We start from the raw sequence: 23,919 nt of genomic DNA, 5'->3' as shown, positions 1-23,919 counted from the left end.
TATGCTAAACACGTCCACTCATCTCCGGTGTCACCGGGAGCCTCGGGCTCACAACATGACATTAATAGTTTGACAGGCTTTGCTGCTCTTCTCACTTCCCCCCCGCCCTCCATCTGCTGCTCTTATGCTCCCTTTCTGTTGGTCTCCTAGTCGGATGTATTTCTTGGTTGTACGCTCTGATTCGTGCCCGATTGGTACAAATGTGTTCAAGGATTTGTCAGGAATAAACTTCATAGCAACTAAGCTTTTAGAAAGTCCATATTTGGTTTTCCTGTTTTAATTTTTAAGAGATTGGAAATAACAGCTGAGTCTGTCTCCATGTTGCAGACGGAGCATTCGGAGAGATGGAATCCTTATTGCTCTTATAAATCATTTGTAGCAACATTTTGATGATGACAAAAAAAAAATTATGTCACATGTAGGATTCTTGTGACATTCCATTGTGTTGGTGCCACAAAAAGCTGCTTCTATGTTGTAAAAAGGGATTCAAAAAGCCTTACGACAGGCTCAAACTTTCGATCTAACTAAACAAATTCCGAGTTGGTCAAAGTTCATTTCCATTCACTCCAGCACACTTTAAACAATACTTCCTCCCCCCCAAAAAGAAGCTATAATTAAAAAGTTCAACCATTCAAACATCTTGCTCTATTTTGCAGTAACAGAGAAATCTCAAGCAGGAGTAAATTTCAGCCTCTTAATTTTTCTCCATGCTTGAAAACACACTTTTATAAGAAGTAAATGCCTACACTGTTGATCTGGAAGATTCTGTATGCTTTCTGTATTCTCAGAAAGCAGGGATCACTAAGAGGCGCTATGAAAACACATAAAAGTCAAAGTAGTGAACAAACTTTTTCATGCTTTTGTAACATTTCCTCATAACTTTGTTTCCCAACTGAAATGCATGTAAAGCTCAGATGCCATAAAACAAGCATTCTTGTGTTTTTTAAGCAAATACAACTTTTGTGAGCATGTGAAAAGTGTGTCTGTATTATTGTGTCCAATAGCGCATAAGTTTTTAAAAAAACGACACACTGATTGTCAGAAATCTCTTTTTAAATCTACATTTTAATCACTTTAAATATATGATTTGGAAGCGTCTCTTGTCAAAAACTGCACAACAGAAAAAAAAGGCAAAACATTTCACATACGGAACTGATTCAGATTAAATATTGCTTTTGGAAATACAAATTCAGACACTGATTACATAAAATAATTTAAAAAAACACCTAAGCATAGAATCAAACCCCCCAATAACAGAGAGAGAGAAACAGACAGATGGATGGATATGGCAACATGACATCATTAGGCTTTCGACTGCTGAATGAAGCTGTAATTTTAGGTCTTCATGTATATTATATCCTCCTCACAAAGGAAAGGTAGCTTAAAATTACAATCTTCATCGTTCCATTTGTAGGTTTTAGCATCAATCACACCGCAGTGATGGGACAAAGGCATCTCAGGCTGTTTTCCATTCTCCCAGTTCTTATAGTTCGCAATTCGGTCACTCCAAATCCAGAACCCAAAGACAGAACTCTGCCTCAGACCGATCCACAAACGCTTCAAAGAACCAGTGACAGTGTATTTAAGCCACTGTCCGACAGCTTCCTGGTCCTCCTCATCCTCAATCCATAGAAAGCGTGAATGTCTGGCTTTACAGTAATTCAGCGCATCCTCCCAGGTTTTGGGCTCCTTGATTACTATGGTTCTCACATGGCCTGAAAATTAAGACAAAAAACACTAATAAAACTCACAGAAAGTGAAAGGCTCGCCTAGATCATCAACACAACTCTTTTAACCCTTTGCTGCATGCTGATCTTTAGCTTGTCCATAAATTGTGCTGACAGTGTCTGGAAATAAGATGATGCAGTTTTAGCATTTGGGATTGGTTATTTGTGTATTTGATTAAACTCCAAATTATGACATGTTAAACTTTACTTTACTGGATCTGAATTGAGCCTAGAAGGTAAATTTATGTTGCACTATTTCTCAATAACATAGCACTGATATTCTCTTGAAACTTTACTGCTTAGCTTATTAATGTCTAAGATGATCTCATCAAAATGTGCATATTTGTTCTAATTCTGCATGACAACATTTCAAAATTTTCTCAATAAAGCCTAACGATATTTGCCTGAAAATGTATCAAATTTATAGCTAACCTTTATAACAAATGACTGGTTTTGTATCAGCGCAGTTTTGTTGTTCCCAAGTAAGCTCATTTCCATTGTTATGTAAAGAGACACATTCAGGACTATTTCTAATATTTCTAAATGTTGAACAACTTTTGTCTGCCCATTCATAGTTATCATGCTGAAGCCCGATCATAACAGTTTTTCCTAGACTTTTTTGTCTCAGGTCTTCATTTTGCTGTTCGTCCATGATGCTCGCTAAATCGCTGAAATGTGTTCTGCAGTGTTGCATCGCCTGGCACCAGTTTCTCTCAACATCGTCTACAAGGACGAAATTTTCACCTGGTAAAGAAAATACAAAAAGAAATTAGATTCAAGTGAGCAAGTGTGTAAATTTACACTTCAAAATGATAAACTTGATTGAATAAAACTGAACTGTTCAATCCATAAGATAAATATTGACTTGGGTTTCACCAAAATACAAATATGCTTTGGTATAATATATGACTAGTGTTTTAAGTGCAGGTTCGCGCTTTAAAATTCAACTAATTTGTATATCAGTACATTTTTTCCAGCTTTCAGTGTGTACTTGTGTTATGCAAGTCTTCATTATATGCAACATAAAGTGGGTTAACTCTGAAGAGGACAACTATTTTCCCTGAAAGAAGCAACTCTCACTCACTACTCACTACTTACAAATATTAAAATTTTTTTTTACAATTGCTGTCTTGTTAGATGATAGCCCTAATACTGATAAGAAATATATTTTATAACAGGAAATGAACAGTTATAGATTTATTGAAATCGTAAGTGTAAAATGAACGCATCACTTCTTTGTTTTTAACGAGCTTTTTTCCCTTTTAGTTACTTTCTATGTCCATGTTAACGTCTTGATGATTGACGTGGCTCAAGTGGATCTGGCTTAGAACCAGCTTTTCTTTTTTTATTTTGTTTTTATTAAAGCTACTTATGTATTGATTAATATGATAAAAATATGACCCTGCATTTTTAAAATTATTACTAATTATTACTATACGTTATCCCTCAACACTTATATTCCTTTAACTTTAATATTGCCAATTAAATTTTTTTTTCAGAAAAAAGAAAACGCAGACTTATACTTACCATTTTTACACATGAAAGCTTTTTCTTCTGAACATTTAAAACCCATCCATGAACCGTTTTTAAAAGCTTCACAGAGTTGATCTCCATCACTAATGTTTACTGTTGACTTGCTAAAGTTGACAATTTCTCCATCTGACCAAAAGAGAGTATCATTATCCTTCTTCTTCAGGCCAAGCCAAAACCCAGGTCCTTCAAACCAGCTAGTGTAATTAAACATCATCCTCTCATCCTCTTCATCATACAGACTCAGTAATGATCCTCCCTCTTCAACACAGTATTGTTCTGCATCAGTCCAGTTCAGGCTCACTTCTGAATTATTGAAGTATCGCAGACGGTATGCAGCTAATGAAAACTGCAAAATTCCTGCAAAAAGACAATGATATACTATAAATAAGTTTGTTTACAGGAGCTTCACTTCTATAAGATGAAATGCAATGTATATTCTATGTTTCTTGTGCTATAGTAGATTACAAAGTTCAATGGTTTGTGCACATTTTCACCATGAGTCGGTTCTTAAAGGGAAAGCGACTAAAATTACTGCAGGCAAAATGTATAATTAATCCAACAAAAAAAAAAAAAAAAAAAAAAAAAACAATGCTAGCATTTTAAGTACCCTAATCCTGTAAGATAAAATTTTTTATGCTGAAACACAAACATGTGATTTAAAGTAAGACAAATAAAACAATGCTTACCTGAACACAGAACGAGGAACAAAACTTTCATCATTGTCTGCAGCTCAACAATTCTTCTGCACAAACAAACTAAAGAAAAAGGTGCAAAAAAAACTTTTTAAATAAATACAGTAAATAATACTGTTTCTATCATCTGCATGCTGCATATAAGAGGGCGTAACAGTCTAATATATCAGAAACAAGTACAAATTATTTAACAGTAAGTGAGAATAAGTTCAGGTCTTACTTGCTGAAGCATCCGGTGCAGAGTGCGCTGTCCATTTCGTGTGGATCAGTTTAATATTCGGAAACAGAGTTTACACATTCAAAACAAAGACGTCCTGAAATTAATGAATAACAAGATGGTAAAGTGCAGCCAAGTCATAATCAAATCAGACCAAAATGGAAACTGTATCTTTCTGAGGAAATGCCTCACTCCTGATGTTTTTTTATTCGCTCTCTCCAGTTTATAAATCTATTGAAACATTTCAGCAACTTATTAAATATGTCACCAACTGGTTTGGTTTTGGAAGATGATGGTTTTACAGTTTTTAGAGAATTGATTGTAAACTAACAGGTTACTCTCAACTTTCCTAGCATCAGGATTAAAACTTTGTTCATTTTGTTGCTTGAACTTAAAAGAACGTTTCCTTTCCATACATGTCCTATTTTTTTTGTCAATCCAAACTGCATTTCCTAGAAAATGCATTCGCTTTAATGACATAAACAAATACTGGACTAGAACTCGTGAAAGGTATTAAAAACGGAAATGAACTTTGTCAAGAGTCATCATTAATAAATTAACTTGAAAGTTAAATAAACATAATAGAAAACTTTAATAAAAACATGAATATTAGGTGGAAACAAAAACCAAGTAAATGTCAGTTCTGATAACACATCTAATATCTTTTTAAACACCCGTTTTTATTTTTGGGTTAGGCCTATATATACATATATATATATATATACATATATATATACATATATATTGTAGAGTGATAAACTGAGTGATATTCAGTTTATCACTCTACTGCAACAAGATAGTTAATGTTTCATCAGAGTCGCTACGTAATGAAAGCTGTATTGTTTGTTATTCAAACTTCAGGACCTGAATTGGTGCCATCAGGCTCATGCTGCAGATATGGATGAATCGTCCTGTTTATGAGAAGATTAAATGCAAAATGATCTAAACTTTGGTTTTGGGTAAAGAAGTGGATCTCACTGAGGGGTTTTAAAGTCAAAATAGTCAACCATTTTATTAATATGATTGACTATTTTGAATTCTCCAAAACAATATGTAGCTTTGAGAAAACGTTTATTTGGTTTAAAATAAAATGTCAAATCTTGCAGCGAAGTTTGATGCATCATCACCTACATGCATCATCAATTTTGAATTTCAAAACAGATCTTTGTTCATGCAAATCTCTCTAACCCTCACCATTTTATTATTACCTTCATAAAAAGCTGCTCTGTTCATCATATGCCACACAAAAAAGCAGAAGTATGCACGGAACCGTGTGTTGTATATTCTGTGAAGGCTATAGTCTATAAAACATGCAAAACATGCAACATGCAAAACAAGGAAAGCTCTTTATTGTTACAGTGAAATATTGTCCCTGTCAACAAGGAAAATATTTATATTCATCTTTAATGTCATGTTATTCAAAGAGCAGAAAAAAAACCCCCCAGTGAAATCAAATCTCTCAAAATTTCTGTGCACTTAACACTTTTTCTTATGTTGCACTTGGAAAAAGTCCAAAAATTTTTCCTACTGCTCCTTTAGTTTAGCTACATAGGGGCTGCATTGCCTCAGTGAGAAGCTGATAACTAACAGGCAGTGAGATACTTAGAAAGATTTCAATTTGAAGTTGTGGGGAAGATAACAAAAAAGCTGTACACTGAACAACTTGTCAGACTTGATTTGTATTACGTGCCTTAGGGTACAGTCGTGACAATTTCAGAAAGGACGAGGTTTTCTGAACCAATAACAAAACTATATTAAAAAAAAGTTAAAAGTTGAGTCGCAGCGACTCAGCACTTTACAATCTTTGGCAGATATTTCAGTTCCACTGTTTTCATGGGGTGAAACTGACTCCCGTGCAGTTTCACACTGATATATATATATATATATATATATAAAAAGGTGCTTGAAGGATGATTTTCCTTCCAGGGCAGACACCTGATTATAACTAATGATAGAGTATGAAAGCATTATTCCTGCAAGGCACTATAGCTCAAAATTATACCCCAGTAATTGAATTTGTACGTGGCCACAGCAGATTGTTGTTGCTGTGTGTGATTTCCTGTTCTCTTCAAGTGTGCATTATGTTTAAGAAATGCTTCAGTCCAAATTTGGACGCCGCGCTCTGCTGCCAAACTGCTTTTGTGTAGGTGTGAGGCCGCAGTGACCCCAGGTATTGATGGAATTGTGAGGAAAGTTGTTAGATAAAGGGGCATGTCAACTTGGTTCAACAGCAGGTGAAGCCATTTTATCCACATAAGTGCTGCTAGATATTTGACCAATCCTGTGGCTTGTTTATTAAGAGTCTGACAGCGAGTGTGTGTGTGTGTGTGTGTGTTTGTAGGAGGCAGCTGCAAGCTCCTGATTGCTAGCAAAGATTTTCTGGCACTGGAACAGGAAGCAATTTAAGAGCATGTTGAGTACTTGACGACTAAACCCCACCGAGACTTCAAGAACACGTTTGCGTAACAATAAAAAAAATTTAAAAAAAGATTTGCACTTTAGCAAAGCTGCACAGGAAGCATGGCATTAGATAAAACAATATGCACTAAAAGTTGATGTTTGGCAGCTACCTAATGATGAAGTCCTGTGTTGTTTACCCCACGTACACATCTGAATTATTGAAGAACAAATGAGGAGGGACATTGACTGTCAGCTGAAAACAGCCCTCTGCTTAATCTCTGGAGAATTAAGTGTTGTGTTTACCAAACGGCTCATTTTGAGAATTTCTTCAGAGGATGCTTCAAGGAATAAGTGAAGTTAAACGTTACAAATACCACTTGCAAATATAAAGTCGAGAGCCTGTGGAGTATCGTGTTTAGACACCGGAGCCAGCAAACATATCAGACATGACTGAGAAAAAAAAAATCTAATTAAATAAATACTTGGCCAAAGAGTCAGCCTGCCTTCTGAGCTTTCTTTTTGCAATTCAGTAACCAGCAGATACTTGTGTGGTGTAATATTTGAGTGCTCAAAACTTACAAGATGTCTGTTTAATTCTTATTCTTAGCAACTCTTATTGGACTGAAGAGTTGTTAAGTTAAGCAACAGCAAGAACAGCATTTATTCAGGAAGGATAACATTCTCTAGAGAATTGGAATATCTGTTCATAAAATATATACTTTTATTTTACTATTTGTTACAAACAAGCTATAAAATGAACTAGAATCTATACAGAGTAAGTTTTTCAATGCCAGACTCAAAAAGAACACACACAAAAAAGAAATAAAATACAGAACATTTAATTGTGGCTGGAATATTTACATAATGTAGCTTAGTTCGTTTTTAAACAGTTTTACTGTAATGACGGTGTGGTGTCTCTACTGTCATGATATTTTTGTACATCTTTTCTCATTGGGTAATCGGAAATTTTAGAAGTTGAATATATTATACTTTGTCACTAGGTAATATGCTTTAAATATCAAAATGTTGTTGGAAACATCCAACCTTTTGACCTCTTTTCCATGTGGAAAAAGTAATCAATATTAAATGTGGCTCTATCCGCTCAAATTCCACCTTAAATCTTTTTGCATCCTTGAACTCTATAGAGTTTATTTATGTGCTGTAGCTTAGCAACCAAATATGAAAAAATAGATGTACAGTTATGCATCACGGTAATTGTCCGCATAAATAAGTCCAACATTAAATCATAAAAGCAAGCGAATCTGTATGATTAACTCTGCGACCACGCTTTATTTTCCAGTGGAATATTATTCGACTGTTTCGCCGTATTTTGCCAGCTAGATTAAGTAATTGCAGTGAATCTCACGTCTGCGAATGCCTTCATGCAGATTTACTCCCGCCTCCTTAAAAGGCTTGATCTCACCCAATTTCTCCTGAGTTTTCTGCGTAATGGAAAGGCACTTACCGAAACAGTGACATTTCCCTAAGGAGACCTTTCAAATGGAAGTCAACAAGTGTCAGGGACAACAAGTGCAAAAGATGAAAAGCAGCCTGCGCCTTCGCTAAGAGGAAACGGCGAGAAGGAGTTTCGACGGCGGTGGGGTGGGGGGAAGATGTCAGGTGGCAGATTTAGATGAAAGACTCAGAAAGCAAGAGGTTAGGAAGAGAAAATCTAGCTGGCATCGAGAGCGTCAGCCGGCAACAATGGAGTCGATGGTGTGATAGCTGCGAGGGAAAACAAGAAAATATGGGTGGCAGCAAGAGAATGAAAGGAAATTACAAAAAAAAAAAAAAAAACTGTAGTGCAGAACACTCAAAGCGAAATAGAAAAGGTTTGGAGCCGAGTGGGCGTTCTCTCATTTTATGGATTAATAGATAACTATTGAGAGAGCAATAGGCATCAATCAACCAAACCTGCACTCTGCATTTTTATTGTCCATTTATGAACTATTGTTTCCATTGTTCTCCAAAGAACATGTCTTTTTTTATATGATCTGCATTTGCTGTGCTAAGAATTTACTACAATATAACAGGTAGATCAAGCGGGCCATTAGGCAGCCTTGAAAACATTAAATTAAAACTGTTTTGCAAGTTTAACATTGTCCAAGTCTTCTGTCAGAGTTTGCTGTGAAAATCTGAATCTTAGAGTCTTCGTTTCTTTCTCGCTCAGATGTTTCAGCTCAAACCAGATCTAATAGGAAAATATTATCTTATCAATACAAGAAGTGGTTTTCTTGTATTGATCAGAAAACCAATACAATTCATTAAGGGGGAAAGAGAAATGCAAACCAATCTGCATGTTCATCTAATAAGAGGCTTGTGCCATCGTTGCCAACAAGCGTTGGACATAACTGGCAACAATTGTTACTTTATTTCACCGTGGAGGCATTTGACTCGTTTTTCAGTTACAGAATTGTTTTAAATCAAGTCACACAAGAGTTTTCAAACGTGACCGTCCTTTTCGAGAGAATACCACTGCATCTCAATTCAATTTAGGTGTGGACTTTGACTAGCCCGAGCTAAAACCTTCACCTCATTCAGAGTTGTAATTGCTGGTAAGCTTTGGATAATTGTCCTGCTGCAAAAATCATTGCACTTCTCTCCTCCAGACTTTTCCTGGCAGACAGAGGAACTCATGGCTGCGTTAATTACAGAAAGTCGACCGGTTCCAGAAGAAGCAAACAAGGACGGGATACTTTCCTATAAGTGTGGGTGGGAGGGGGGATCATTAAGATCGTTTTAACAAATTTGAGACAAACATCGAGTGTTACTCTGGAACACTAAATGACAGCTTTGTCTACTGACTTTTTGTTGAATCATGAACCTACTTTAAATGTTGCTTTGGGTTCTACTGTGACCTCCTGGGTGAGTCGATTTGCTCTCTGAGTAATACTGGTTAGCCGGCTTCTGTTCCATATCCGTTTTCCCACTTGAAAAAAAATGGCTCTTTTTCATTTTGATGCAGTCTGAAAAGCTTTAGAAATGACTGTCAAGTCTAATAGATGTCAATTAACTCATCTCTTATTGAATTTCTTCAAATAAGGATTAAATTATTGCCTTGTGTGTTCTTTTACACGGGTTAATTGAAGTGATTTCACCATTCTGCAGGTCAGATTGTAATCAGGCCTCAGTGTGGCAGGCAGAAATAAATTCAGCTTACCCAAAAGATTATTTTGTCACGTTGGTTTGAAAAGCTATTTTCACAGAGTAAATGAAATCAACTGAAAACATTTTGCATTTCGTATTCAACAAAAGGGCTGTTGAAAAGCAGATGTTGAATTCTGCTTAAATGTTTAATCCATTTAACATCCAACATTTTTAAAAGAAGAAAAACTAATTCAGCAGTCTAATTGATTTCAGATTTTTTTTATCTCCTACACCTGAACCACACGCCAGACAGTTTGGCCAGCACTGATGGTCATCACACGGTTACTTTAATATAGTGAAATAAAGCTCAATTATATCATGTCAGGCAGGACATGAGCCAATAAATTCAGCCCCAAGTCCACTACGATATCGTTTTAAATGTTTACTTTTATTACTTCAATGAAAACTGTCGCAAGACATCAAAAAAATCTATATCCGACTTTAACGTGAATAAGCCTCATCCTTGGAGATGTTCAAAGCTTTCTAACACACCACCGGTTTAATATTTGACAAGCACAGCTTTTTTATCTCCAACTTACTTATTCAGTCAAGGTAAAATTCACTAATTTTTACCAGTGTGGGATGGACTCCATCTATTAAATAAAGGCAACAAGCCAAAACACGCTGCTGAAAATTCAAGGTGGCGATGTGGTCATGAAATGGTCCAAATCGTTGCTGAAGCTTCCAATGAGGATGCTAAGAAATTAAACAAAGCACCACAAAGGATGGATTTAGTCCATAAAGAGTATGTCTGAGCTGCTGCTAAAGCAGGTAGCATTTCCTGCATCGTCATCCATCAGTTTCATCACCAGCTTCATCCCAAAAGGCTCAACTCCAGCCTGAAGGCTGCTGTTCCTTCTCCCTGCTCTTTACCTGCCCTCAAACCAAATCCTTTGTTTTCCCTCCTCCTAATGTCTTTTCTTCAAACCATTCCTCTAGTATTTGGTAATTTCATCGCCGACTTTGCGAAACTTCTTATTCATCTTCATTGTTTGAAAGGTTTCTTTTTAGCTCTCAATTTTTTTCCTCAGTCTGGCTTGTTTATGGCCTTCACTGACGGCTTTCTAAAGTCATTTCACTTCTGTTTTCTTTCTCTATATATTTTAGTCTGTTTTCCACAGTTGTTTCTGTGATTTACTGTCCTAGCACTAAGCTGTTATCTTTTAGTCTCTGCCTTCATTTCAAAATATGTGACTTTCTCCTGACTTTTGTCTCTTTCATTCATCTCTCTGCATCTTTTTCCTAATTTGAAACATTTGGCATTTTTGAATGTAGAACCTCGAACAAGAAAAAAAAAAAAAAGTTTTCTTTTTTTTAATATATATAATCAAATATTATGAAATCCAAATCAGGACCCCCAAATACAACTTTATGGTTGCATCACCAGTAAGTCGGTTCCAAAATCAGGAGAACATCATGTGTCATCATGCCAAATTACTGCAACCCTTCAAACCCTGCAAGATTTAGCCAGATCTGAACAAAACCAGAACACTTCCAGACATTAGATATTATTTAACTGCATTGACTGTTCATCTAGCCTTTCAGCAGATATTGGGAAATAGCCTCAAAGTAGCATGTTGCTTCTGCTGTAGGAAAATTTCTCATGGCACCTGAATACAATTACCCCTCCGTACGAATACAGCAACTCTTCTAAAATTGCCGAATGTCTCTACATGCCAATTTTAAAAGAGCAGCTGGGACCAGAACAGGCCAATACGTACCGTTGCATACCATGTCATCATTCTGCAAATCACCACGTAAAAGAGAAATTCCTTATTCACAAAGATAAAATTTCAAAAGCAATCAGTCCTGAGGTCAAATGGCATCACATGTGAAATATTTTTGCAAAATCAAAAGTAATAATCTGCACTGCAGACGTACCGAATGTTGTTTTTCTTTTTAAAACACTCGTTTACTTAATGCTTTAACGTAAAGCCAGCGAGCCTGATCTTGCTGCAATCATCGTAGATTATTGCTCTTTTAAAACTAGACTACTTTACTCTCTTAGTGGGGAAATATACCAAAAATATTTAGTGTATTCTCCTACCCTACAAAGAGAGAAAAGTTTCATGTCAAAAGTTACAAACAAAGACGCAGGTAACATTTTTCCTTCTTCCAGTTCAGTTGTATTAAGGGAAACATGATTAGTTTTGCCTGATCAACACCCAATCAGTTTGTGCCCAAAAGATTGCACCAAATTCCACAATTGTATCTCAAGAGCCACATGCAGATGGCAGCTGAGTTTTGCACACAGATTTCTGATTTCCTTCTAAAATAAGATGCTATCAAACTGCACAAACAAGAGCCACAAATACACATGTTTTCTACAGATACACAAACTTTCATTTCTCGGTTTATTTCGTAGTGAAACAGAGCTGGATTTACAAAAAAAACGATAGAATTTATTCATTTTCCGGCTTTTTGGGTATCGGGTCTCTTCGGGTTGCCCTCTGATCAATCCGCTTCTTTGTAAATTTTTGTAGCCAGACTTATCTTCGCAATAAATTCCTGGTAAAGTGAGACGGCCAGCTAAAATTAAATGCGATCTTATTTCTAACTTGAATTGATTCATCACAGTTGAGATTGTCACAGTGAACAGCTGAGCTGAATAACTTGGGGATCGAAGGAAAATTCTCTGGCTGTGATAATCGATGGCAGTAAGTGTGTTCATCGGTACTAATTAGATATTTTATTTTCTTCCTGTCATGTTGTGTGCAACACTTTTAATAAACATTCATGGTCTGCTTTCTGAGTTTCATCCCGCCTGGCAGCGTCTTTACACGCACTTTTAAATAATTCTGCCTCCTCCGGAATTTGACATTTTTCATTTAATAACTTCTTTTTTCTACAGTAAAGTCATAAAGCTCATCATTCCTAGTGTTTAGTGGCATGTTATACCACTACAGTAAAAGCAATATTCTCTCCTGCAAAGCTTAGGGGTCCAGATCCTCGGGGCTGCTGGATAATCCTATCTAAATGAATTTTGCACCTTCGGTCTCCGCTGTCATTACTCTTGACAAGTGCAACTCTGTCTCTCTATGTTTCATTTTTATCTCCATCTTGTGTCTGTCACGCTCTCGTTTACGCCTGCCTCGGCCACATGCCTCGCATCTTCTGTTCCTTTTTTTCTTCTTCTTTTTAAAAAGATGTGATATTCACCAGTGATCCAGGAAGAGTGCGGCTGAAATACTGCTGCTCTGGATGAATAACCACATGGATGTGGCTCTTCTCTCAGACTGGAAGAAGAGCACAGCTCACCGCTTCCTTCTGGATCCACATTATTTAATGTTGTGCAAGTAAAAAAAAAAAAGGGAAATTGCTAAAAGCTGCTCTGAGCGACCCAGCTGTTCCTACTGAAATATTTACCTTACACTGTATATAATGTGAATGTTGCTATTAGCATATGAAGCGCTGGTTATTTCCCCAAGGAGTAGGAAACTGGATCCGTGTTCAGACCAGATTAATACTTATTCGTCTCTGCTTTATGCATGAATGGATGTTTGCTGTGTCAATAAGGATGTGAAACAAACGTTTAGAGCTATGGAGCAAAAATGAAATCTGTCCAGCGCTGAATGATAATTCGGCAGTAATGAAACATTTGTGCCGATGTCAGTGGGGAGAATTAATATCCCCACAGTACATTCATCACACTCCCGGTTAGCTCTGCCCGCTCATATCTCATGCATTGTGGGTGTTTAGCTGGAAGCCAAGTTCTGCAAGTTTAAAAAGTTGATCTGTCTGCCAATGCTGCATAAAAAAAACAAAAAAACTAAGGCAGCAATCAGAGGGTGATCAAGTGTTTGGTTATTTTATAGTGCATTTTAATTCACAATTAACCTTTAAAAAAAGATTGTCAATTACTCTATTATCAATTAACTAATTTATTTCTAACAATGCAAGCGAAATGATCTTTGTGCAAACTCTTCATCCAAGTTCCAAATACAGATTGTTACAGATTGTTATGGTTGGAAGGAAGGATTTCCTGTTGCAGTCCATGTTGCAGCACACCTGAAGAAGTCTCTGACTAGAGAAACGATTAGGTTATCCTGCTGTACAGAAAAAAAAAATAGGATATGCATATGGTTATCCGTTATAATTTCCAGTTTACAAGATATCTTTCTTTGCACAATACATTAATGTATGTTTCCATGGTGACTGGTCTATTGTTGCTCCAGATTGGTTTGTCCACGGGTAATGTAGGTGTAGAATATTGTTTTGTAAATAAAAAAAGAAAAGCCTGTTGACACGAGGAAGTGTCTTCAAACAGCCTTCATATAAGTTGGTAGTTTGTCACTCTGTAATAAGATGCTACTTATGCTAATGCTAATGCCCCACTTTCATGGTATAATCATAGTATGAACTTTTTTTTTTTTATTCCATACATTTCACTCAAATTCAAATATATATACAGTTCTTTTCTCTAGCAGCATCTCACCTTTTTCTCCTGCTAGCATGGCCGGTCCTGCATGCATACGCTCATTATTTTCAACACAGTGGCTCGGCTCAACGGAGAGCAGACGGCGCCGGCTTTGTTTGAGACTATCGTTAAAACCACTTCCATCTTTCTCAGCGGTCTAGCTGACCCCATAAACGGTTGGTTCTTAGTTGCTTCTGCTGACTTACATGAAGAAAAAAAAAAGAAAAAAAGAAAAGACCTGGAGAACAAAGACAACTTGTGTCTGTTGTAAAACTTTCATGCGCTTGCTTCTTTTGTTGAAACTGCAGTCTGTACATGAATAAGAGGCGATAAAGAGGTTTTCTAACCCACAGGCACTTTTCCTCAGTGTCTTTTACTTTTGTTAAGATATATTGATTAAAAGTGCAAAAAATGCAGGTTGCAAAACGGAGGGCCTTCTGGATCGCAGTTCCTCTTTTTCTCCAAATGCTCTCCGTTCTGCATTAGTCAACGCTAACCCTAACCCAAAAGTGGAAGACCGCAGATGCCAGAGTTTAAGTTTCGTTCAAACGGCTTTTCTGTTTCCCTTCCCGGGTCTCTTTGAAAGATTCAAACCCGAATCTAATCTCGTTTCACACTCTCAATTTAGCAATTAAAAATTGCAAACAATAACGTGACTGGTTTTGCTGTTCTCAGCGCCGCCCGGGGGCAAACTGGTCTTGCTTTTCCAAAGATTTTTAAATGTCACAGTCAAAGAAGTTGAAAAAGACCATTACCAGTGACATTTTATTCTGCTGTGTGTGCGTGCGTGCGTGTGTGTGTGTATATGTGTGGTATTAGAGCCAGCAAACCAGCTTGCATTATGAGTAAATAGCATTTTCTCCAGTGCAAATACTGGTCCTCAGGTTGTTTAAGATTCCTGCTTGTTTATCACTAGTTTCATAAGCTGGATCTACTCAAAGTCGAGTTCTGTTTTAACCCCACTTTCACCTTTTGTTTTTGAAATCTCTTTCTCCTAAGGCAAAAATGTTGCTCGTCTGTGTGTGTGTGTTTTCTTTTATAACTTTTGTTTGTTTTATTCGTAAAATGTATAATATAGACACGCCGAGGGCTGTTTCTATTGCGCTTTACTGAACATATTTATCTAGAAATCTTAACCTCTTGTGTTTATGTAAACACCGACTCTGAGGCGACTCTCCTTTCATCGGCTACATTAGTGTTGCCACTTCAAGCAGAAAAATAGATAAATAAAATAATAAAAAGGCACATTACAGCCAATAAGCTAACTTTGGCATATTACTTCATTTCCTTTCAATTATAATGAAACACTACTGGTTTGTTTTCACAAACGTCTTCCTTTATAAATCAGCTCAGACGCCATTCAGAGAGCAGGCAGCTGAAAAAGAAAATGGAAAATTATGAAAATAGATTAATAGAGTCCTTAAAATTTCAACACCAACTCTACAACGAACAGGTAGCCGGTACAAAGAAGCCCCTATGGATGAAAGAAAACCACAGATTACCTTTTCAAAACTACCAAAAAACAGACAAGGCTCCACCTTTGCAATCATTGTTGGCAGAAAAAAGATTGATCTCCGGACAGCATTTGCCTATTAAAGTTAAAACCTTTTTCCAGAATGAAGTATTAAAACAGGGTGAAGATGCAGGAGGTTCACACTCCTAAAGGAAAGACGTTTGTTTTGTCTTCATTTAGTTTTAGAAGACTTATTGCCGTACAAACCTTAACTTTGTCCAAAAACGTAAACGTCTTTTTTTTAATCCTGGCATCACACCTCATAGGCACATAGAGGGAGCATTTGAAAAGGAAAAAGGAGAGGTCTAAGGATGGATCCCTGAGGGACACTAGAAGACAGATGAACACTTTAGGATAATCAATCCTTCAGTGAAACTGAAAATTCTAATATCCCTTAATTCCAACTGTAAGCCCTAAGAGGAAAAGTTGGTCTATGGTGACAAAAGCAGCACAGACGTCCCCGAGTTATCTGAAAACTAAATGTAATCTAAACTTCTCAAAGCTCCGGCTCAGTGCTATGATGTGCTTTAAAACCAGATGGAAAAACCCTCAGTGAAGCCACCATGCCTGGAGCTGAAGAGAGACAATTTTCTCCAATAACTTGGAAATATATGTCTAACTTTGAAATCCAAGACAAAAAAAAAGAGAATAGACTCCACTATAGAATACTTAAAATCAGCTTTAGGCAAATCTAATAGTTAAAGTCAGTGGAAAGCTGTAACTAAGATTGGTTAAAATAATTTAAACAATACCTGCTTTCTATTTTAATTATGCCATGCAGATATTACAAAAATAACAAAATGCTAATTAGTTAAAAAATATAATTCTATACAAACGTTTCCAAAAAAAAAAAAAGGATGCCGTTATCCCCATTACTTGTGCATCTGTTTAGTACTACATTTTTCCTTTCACTAAACTTTCCATTAATATGTATTGGCCTCTAGAGTCAGAAATTACTCTGGTTTCTATAAAGAATGTTTGCCCCCAAACCACCTGTTTAGCTAGCCGTCTTACACAAAGTGACGCCGCCGTTACGTGGTACAGTTTATTGTCACTTAGTTGTCCTTCTCAAATGCCTGTTGGTAACTCAGAATAGTAAGAATATAATCTCCCTAACCTTGTCCTACAGTCATAAACCTGAACTTGGATTTGAGAAAGTGTTATTTTCCTTGAGGTGTGAGGAGAAATTACAAGGGCCTTTAACAAGATGAGACTCTGGACACATTAAAAAACTCCATCAGTCCAGAGTTTATGGTCCCATCTGTCCCACCTCCAGCGCTCAGAGCAACATGACTCATTACCTCTACTAGACTCAGTCCTTTTACTTTATGTGTTGCCTTCAACAGGCAGAACCCCACAGGGCAACATAAGGCACGGATTGCCTGAGGGGTACAGTAAACGAGTCCCTCACACATAAATTCTGATTTTTAACTTGGCTTAAATAACAATCTGCCCTGCCTGTCGGAATAATTTCGTCACAACGGCCCGACGCTCTGGGTTTGGGTGGCGTTATCACATTTCCTGGCTGTGGATAAAATAAATCCTGTAGGGATCCCGATCCATTTCCATTGCGGATTAGAAACAAAATCCCTTGAGAAAGTTGCTGTTGTGTCTCGCGGCCTCTTCGAGGTAATATCTGAACCAAACCCCCCACCGAGGGACGTCTTTATCTGATACCGTACCAACACCTTTGGTGGTGGACCTTTGAGCAACGCAAACCGCCCCCAACGGGTGAGCCGAAACCCCCCTGGAGAAAAAAGGTTATCTCATATCCCAACATCTTCTTGTTTTGATCGTTACCCAGCGCTCGTGACTGATGGCGAGAGATAAAACTAGATTTAAAAATAATCTGAGAGCCTCGCCCCCAAGGCTCTGCTCGCTCTTCATCAAAACAGTCTCATAAACTGCTGAATCAGTCCAGCAGTTTATTTCAGGCCTCATCTCAATTAAAAGCACAAGATCACAGAAGCTCAAACAAACTCAGACAGGTATCTTTATTTTTAACCAGAATTCAGTTGTTAGCAAACCGAGAATTTAAAGTAAACGTCACGAAGTAGAGGTGAATATATTTCATTTCATCATATTTTTTAGAGAACCTCATTATGTTGGCTCATCTCTACATATTTCTTCAAAGAAGATGCAATTTTGTGTATTCTTTAGTTTGACGTTTAAGACTCTTATGCAGATTTAAAGGTTTAAAAATCAACATTTCTGAAAAGAGGCCTGCAATCACACTTTTCTTCTGTTAAAAAAATATCTGTTTGGAAGTGGCATAGCCATAGAGTGACATTTCAAATTCAGATTCTGTACTGGCATCAAATGCCACTCTTACCAGAAAACTTACCCCAATATGACTGAATTAAAACATTTTTGCAAAAGGAGAATGGCAGCACTGTAGTTATGCATAGACATGAAGAGAAAATTATTAAAACCAAACTACACATTTTCATGGGTCATGTACAAGAATCTTTGTCAAATATACCACAACAATCAAACCAACCACTGAAAGATATTGCCATCTCACTGGACTTTTTTACACTTCTATGACCAGGCCTGCCTAGCACTTCTGTGATCCTCTGCCAATCACTGAAAGGATTTATGGTTCATTCAGTAATAAACCATTTGACCCACAGAAAGATATGTCAACTCCTGGTTGTGAAAGTGTAAACCACCAATCATCTGGTAAGAGAAAAAAACAAAACAAAAACAGCAACTCTCTGTGGCATATATAGCATATCAGCTTATGGATTTAAAAGAGGAGGCCAAGAGCTACAGAGTGGGGGTATAAATTTTACAAATGAAAATGGATGACATGGGGTTGAACATGAATGGTTGGGTGGCTCCATGCACGCATGTGCGTGCATGCGTGTGTGTGCGTGTGTGTGTGTGTGTGTTTAAAGCTGTGAATAAAGAAAAGGGGGATCCTTGAATGACATCTGGGCTGCTACGAATCATCAGTTCCCAACACAGGTCCTCATGAATCACTTTAACAAATGGTGAAGAGCCTCTGCAGGAAAACGTGTGCACATGTGAGTGCTAACAGTGTGCTCTGAGTCACGAAATATAAAAAAAAAAAAAGAAACCTTCATTGAAGTGTAAAGACTTTGGGAGGGCTTTTGTCAACTCTTAAGTAATGGATCGATATTTTCATGCTTCATTTCGGCAGAATGGCCTTTTTGGCTCTTTCGAGGATGGCTAGTGTTACTGTTTTATTAGACTAATCAAAATCAGCCATTACCTTGATTTTGATTAGTTCTCCAACAGAAGGAACCTATTTAGGAAGTGTAAGCACCTCGCTCAGATAAGAGCAGGAAAAACAAAAAGGAGGAGGATCCCACCAGCCTGGAAGATTACCAATTAAGGCCTAATTTGTAGTGAGCTTGCAATCAATGTTAACTTGTTCCTTTGCTAGAATAATTAGAAGGTTTTGTACGTTTGACCTCAGACCGTGTCTGGGTTCCTTGAAAGTCGGCAACAAGTTGACTTTTTGTAATTAGAGGTTCAAGGAAATCTGTTGATGCTTTAAACGGGCTTGTGAATTGGCATCACGTTTTTAATCACTGATACACGTTTTGTCCCCCGAGACGCCATCAAACTCTTTTGCTTTTTGCACCGCTTTTACGAGAACAACGCTAATCGAATGTATTAGTCTTTGTTTAAAGTCTGACGTTATTTGGAGAGGTATATTAAATCTGTCAAGCATCAAGATTAGATTAATCACAACAACTTTCTCACATTTTGTCACAACCACAAACCTTCGATGTGTTTTGTTTTAATTCTTCGTGACAGATTAACTGCATTTGCATTTCAGGGCAATCAATTGTCTTCAAAGGGCAAAGAATTTGTCAACAAAGTCCATCTGTGCGTAATTTAAAAAGTATATCCTGTGCAGACCTTGGATGTTTGACAGATGCACACAAACTCCACCATCATCGTGCTTTGGCCTGGTTTAACGAGGTAAGTTGGTTAGAGGTTTTAGACAACAGGACAAAGACTCAGTATATATCAGAGCTACAGTTTTAAAACCAATCACACTCATCTGTTTGCTTGGCTTGTTAAATTACAAGCCTATATATCAAATTGAGACTCTTTGGCAAAATTTGAATGGTTTCGTGCAGAGACGCTTTCAGTTGAAGGGACCGGCTACAAATACAAGGCATGAAAATCATTACTTCCCTTCCACTTCACAATTATGTGCTGCCATTTAAAATCCTAACAAAGCACACTGAAGCTTGAGGCTATAGTGCGCCCATTACCAAACTCACATCTTCTTAGTCTTAATTTTTGACATCTGTCCTCAAAAGGCCTTACAAATGCCACCTCAAATCTTACATCTTTAGTACGTTGGCTGTTTAGTACAGGAAGAAGCAACCGAAACGAGTGGTGCCAAACGTACAGCTGGAAACAAATATGGCAGGTCAGATCATGAGCAGGTATAAAACTGAAGAATCTGCTGTTTTCCCAATGAAAAGAACTTATTTATGAGGGACAAGGATACAAAAACTGCATTGATGTTCTGTTGAGGAATCCGTTTTGTCAGTTCTTTTCATTATCGCTCCCTAAGAGGCTTTAGTGAGAACTAACTAGAATGGTGTTCTTCAGCCAAGGTTAAAATTGTATGAGTAGAAGTGGTATGTCTAATCCTTTGGTGTAGACAACGATTAAGGGTGTAAATACTTTTGCAGGGCTCAGTACAATCTCAAATTTAGTCCAAGACCAATTCTGAATCCTAAATATGTCAATCAGACCCCATCATCTGACGTTGCATGTTGTGGTCTTGAACACGCAGGTCTTGTAAACAGCTTAACTTCGTTTAAACTCTGGGATTCTTGTCCTCAACATAATGGATGCGCTCAAATGCAGAGGTGATGCCGGAGCAAAGTCTGCAGTTTTAACGTCCCGAGACTGTGTACGGATCAGAGGGCAAGCATTTTTTTGCTCTCTGTGGTGATGCTGCACACGCCGTCGCCCATTGTAAAATCCTTCAACGCTCTACCGCCGGTTGAGAGAGTTACGGCTCCCCATCCTTCTCGCGGGCCAGGCTGGAAGTGCTCCCTGTTGTTGACGTTTTTGGTGCAGACACACCAACACTCACACAGTCATGCTCCATGTCTTACAGAGACTCATTATTTCACCTTAAATGGTCCGGTGGTAGCTCTCTGAAGTCTTTTGAGGGTAAAGAAGGCTGTTTAAGAGTGTGAGATTGAGAATGTGTCAAGAGGACCGGCAAAATTGAATTTAGATTTGAAGCATTTGTTTTAAACCTTAGCTGATTAGACTTTGAAAAATAACCCTCAGCTAAATTGTCGAGAGTTAATCTGAGTACAGGAACAGAAGAAGCTCAGTATGACTTTCAAGAAATAAAAGCGATTATGTTTTTCCAAGTCCTTCAGGGTCTAAAATGATAGAGGGTGGCATATTTTGGAAACAACTGTGTTGCATATAGACGTCTGAGTGTGGCTATGGGATTTTTACTTAATGATAAAAAATTTAAAAAAAGCATTGCTGAGAAATTTAAAAACCTTGAAGTGTGATGGAAACCATCATTTCTGACAAAATGACAAAACACCTGGTAGTAAAGCAGCGTGAACAGCGACATGTTGGGAATAAATTATACGCCCATGAGTCTTGTAAAAAAAAAAAAAAAAAAGACGACACTTTTACCTGAAAACATAAATTTCTTCAAATATGTCAAAAAAACATGTAATCAGAACTTGCAAACATAAATTACATTACACGGCTTTTTTCCAGATTTGTCACTTTGGTGACAGACAAATGTTTCCGAGATAAACAAGAAACACAAACCGAGACATTTTACTCTGCCTGTAAGAGAACACCGCAGGTTTAGCCAAATATCAGGGGTGTCAGGTTGTTTTTCCCTCCTTGAGGACATAATTATTACCCTCATGTCTGAAGTCATGTCCTCTGCACTTAGCTGCTGCAGTAAACAAGGCAAGGCACAAAAAAAATAAAAAAAAATCCAACACATGATTTGAAAGACTTTATCACTAGAGAAAGAAACTCTAGTGGTGAAGTCTAAACTATCTAATCAATATTGGGAAAGGTGTTTTTTTTTTTTTTTGGGCCAAAATGAACATTCTTTTACAATTTGGCTAATAGCTAAGGATGTCAACAAGCTTGGTCTCATTTAGGAACACAATGAAATGTTGAATACACCCATAAGTGCTAAATAAATATGTTTTTAGATCAAAACAAGATCTAAAACATCTTGCATGATGTTTTTATAAACTTTCCACAACATTGCTAGCTTTTCTAAAGTAATGTTCTAAAAGGCTAGCATCAACTCTCCTGCTTAATGTGAAAGTCTATGGAAAATCTCAGCCATTGTTACCTGTGATAATATACTTTTCTTTTATTCTCACAGCATTCATTTCCTTCCTGGCATTTCTGTTTAAAATCATTTCTTTATTGTTTTCACATATTCAAATTTTATGATAAGTTGAATTTTGACACAAAAGTGACTTACTCTATATAATAGTAAGTCTTATCACCCTGAAAAGTTTCTGTGTTGTTATTGTATCAAGTTTTTGATTTGCACTTTTTCTGAAAACGCTTTTGAGTTTGGATTATGTCGTTTGACTTGTTTTTTTCCTGCAAAAATGTATTTTCAATCGCCTTGCATAACAGGTAAGCCACGCTGCCATACCTCACCGAGTATTTTCACTCTTGTAGTTGTCATTTGTTTTCGTCACTTCCTCTGTGCCACGTCACGTTCTGTTTCCTGCTTTATTATTTTTCAGAGATCTGGACCGCCTGCCATAGCCTTACCTTTAGTTTTTCTTTACTCGGAAGTCTGTACAGTTTTATGCATTGTTCAAGTATTTGCCTCCTGCTTGGGAGCGTTAGTCACAGCTCTAAATAACAGAGAAAACAGGATGAATCTTCCTTTTTGTTCAACTCCATGCCTCGCATGGCTAAATTCAATCTTTGATAAGTCTTCTGGCCACTAAGTATTATTGCTTGGCTGAAATAAACAGTCAGTAAAAAGCGGGGTAGTCAAAAAATAGGCTCTGTCGTTCACCTTTTTGCTTTGCTGGAGTGGAATAAAAGGAATCTCTGTGGCTTTGAGAACATGGTGAAATGTTTTGTTAAAGTTCAGGTTTTTTTTTAAAGTTTTGTCATGCTGCCAAATCTTTGTATGACAAGAGGACTGAATGTTTAAAGGGCATGCTGAGTATAAAGTGACGTTATCCTCTTTAATTCTGTCTTTCTCTTTCTCATCGGTTCAACTCAAAGTTTAATTCCCTCCTTTTAGACTTTTTCTTACTTTTTTTCCCCCAAGATAAAGAAAAAAGCGAACGCATCTCCTCTTTGTTTTCTCTCACTCTGTCACACATGCATATATCCTCTGGCAGATTTTTGGCATTTTACAAATTACAAATAAACCTAATTTTGCTGGATTCCTTCAAAGAGTTTGTAAAGAAACCAATCTGTCTTTAAAGTGGTCCAGATTTTATTTGCAGCAGCATTTTATTTATTTATTTTTGCATAAAGTGCAAAGTACATTCAGCTTGCTTTTTCAGGCTTTTGTTTTGTAAGTAGCAAGTAGTTTAGCATTAAACTATAATTTAACAGCCTGTACACTTTGCATTTATTTCTAATCTATTGGAATAATCGGAACTGAACAGGTCCATATGACTAGAATCATTCAGATTGCTTTTATATGTATTTGGACCTATTGTAATCTCAATAACTAGATATAAATTTGAACCACGTGTCTCGTAAAATAAAACATAATATGCTCATTCAATGCAAATTTGGGGCAATAATGTGGAACAAACAAAAAGCGCAAGTAGAAAACCCAAAACCATCAGTTAATATTTGAAAACCAAAACTGAAACAGTCGCAATGAGTCACTCTGTTGGAGCCACATCAACATGCAATTGCTACTGGCATACTTTTGTAGGATAGATATTTCTATTTCTTTTTTCAGTTTGGCTCATGTGAGATTTTCTCTTTCCTTTTGTCAAACTGGGATTCTGTTGAAGCAGCTTCCCCCCCAAAATCACTTTGACAAAATCAGTTCCTTAGTTAGGCTTGACATCTTGGGGAGTTTAACTTTAACAAGGTGTCTGCAGAATCGTGAGACCTACTTAAAAAAAAAAAAGAAAAGAAAGAAAGAAAGAAAAAGCTGGAAGAGAATTTCTCTCAAATATTGGCCAACCTTGGCACTGTGGCTTTGATCAAAGAAGAGTTTGTTTGGATTTAGCTGGAATTGTAATTTGCTCTGTAGAAGGCATATTTTTGACAGT

The 23,919-nt window shown here is 37.1% G+C and overlaps 1 long non-coding RNA gene across 2 annotated transcripts in view; it reads right to left on the bottom strand.

Annotated features, from left to right (window-relative positions):
* Positions 1–551: 551 nt before the first annotated feature.
* Positions 552–23,919, bottom strand: part of LOC103459423 (uncharacterized) — a 216,771-nt gene continuing 193,403 nt past the window's right edge. For both annotated transcript variants that reach the window (XR_014086095.1, XR_014086096.1), the window contains 4 exons: positions 4,173–4,266; positions 3,947–4,015; positions 3,255–3,617; positions 552–2,471 (listed from right to left, as the gene is read on the bottom strand). This is a non-coding gene — a long non-coding RNA (uncharacterized LOC103459423). The remainder of the gene's footprint in view (positions 2,472–3,254; positions 3,618–3,946; positions 4,016–4,172; positions 4,267–23,919) is intronic.

Source organism: Poecilia reticulata, chromosome 23 (assembly GCF_904066995.2).
Source record: "Poecilia reticulata chromosome 23, P_reticulata-male-v2, whole genome shotgun sequence".
Lineage (NCBI taxonomy): Eukaryota > Metazoa > Chordata > Actinopteri > Cyprinodontiformes > Poeciliidae > Poecilia > Poecilia reticulata.
This window is presented reverse-complemented; position numbering and strand designations above follow the sequence as displayed.